Here is a 1,474-nt window from a genome sequence, read left to right on the forward strand (position 1 = left end):
TTTCCAAAAAGCCCTGTTCATGAGGTTTTTCTATTCTAGATATGGAACTGTTAAATCGAAGGGCTCTTTTCAAAACATAGCAAATGCAACAAATGGTCTTTGAGTCTTTAAAAATATTTTCTTCTTTTTTCTACCTAAGTAGAGGTAAAATACTCACAAGGTGATTCTTCTTTCTCAAGAAAGGAGCTTCTTGGTGGTAATGCCATTGCTATTGTTTATAGTGATGTCTGCACCTATCCGTGCACTCTGAGTTCTGACTCATTCTAACATCCCTTTAGCAAAGAAGGATGACCATTCGGATGCTGATAGACATGACCTGCCAAATGCCTAGGAGTGGCTACTTGGCTACTTAATGCCTCTTGAGAAGCACCACCCCCCCCCCGCCCCACCTCTCCATCAAGAAAATGCTACTTTAATTTTAACGGAATTGTTATTTATTGATTTTCTTTGGTGTTTCTTTTATTTACCTCTCAGCAATTTTCCTGTTAAATCTGATCTGAATCCATTTGGATCACACATAGCCTAAAAAACAATACATATAAGGAGAAAACTTATTTCCAGATGATCTGTAATTAGTTAAAATGAAGGGTGGGGGATTGAAGTTTAGAAATTGATAAAATATATTTTCATAAGCAATGAAGACATGAAAGATCAAAAGCAAAGACTAAGCAACTGTAACTGTCATCCATTGCTAGTGGGAATATAAAATGGTACCGCCAAGGTGGAAAACAGTTTGGTGGTTCCTCAAACCACTGAACACAGAACTACCAAATAACTCAGCAAATCCCAATCCTAGGTATATAGCCAGAAGACGAGAAAGCAGGAATACATACAGAAACCTGTACACCAACATTGATTGCAATACTTTTCAAAATAGCCAAAAAGTGGAAACAACTAAATGTCCATCAACAGATGAATGGATAAAGAAAATGGTGGAAATATACAGAGGAATGTTACTCAGCCATAAACAAATACGTAGTCCTGATGCCTGTCACAACATGGAGGAACTTAGATAACATTATACTAAGACAAATAAGTCAATTACAAAAGGACAAATACTGTAGGATTTCACTTATATGAAATAAGCAAATATAGAAAAACCAAAGATTGTCAGTAGTTACCAGGGGTGAGAAAGAGGAGGAAAGGGAGCGTTTATGCTTAGGGGACATTCAGTTTGTGCTAATAGTGGTGGAATTGTTGTAAAACATGAAGAGTGTAATCAATGCTAATGAATTATTGTTGTTCTTATTAGGTGCCATCGAGTCGATTTCACCTCACAGAGACTTCACGTGACAGAGTAGAACTGCCCCATAGGGTTTTCTAGGCTGTAATCCTTATGGAAGCAAATAGCTTGGTCTTTCTACCGTGGAGCCACTGGGTGGGTATTAACAGCAAACTTTTCCATGAAGAAATTATTGAATTGGCAAATGTTTTGTTCTTTGTATTTTCACCACAACAAACAAATAAAGTAAAA

This window comes from Elephas maximus, chromosome 18 (assembly GCF_024166365.1).
Source record: "Elephas maximus indicus isolate mEleMax1 chromosome 18, mEleMax1 primary haplotype, whole genome shotgun sequence".
NCBI lineage: Eukaryota > Metazoa > Chordata > Mammalia > Proboscidea > Elephantidae > Elephas > Elephas maximus.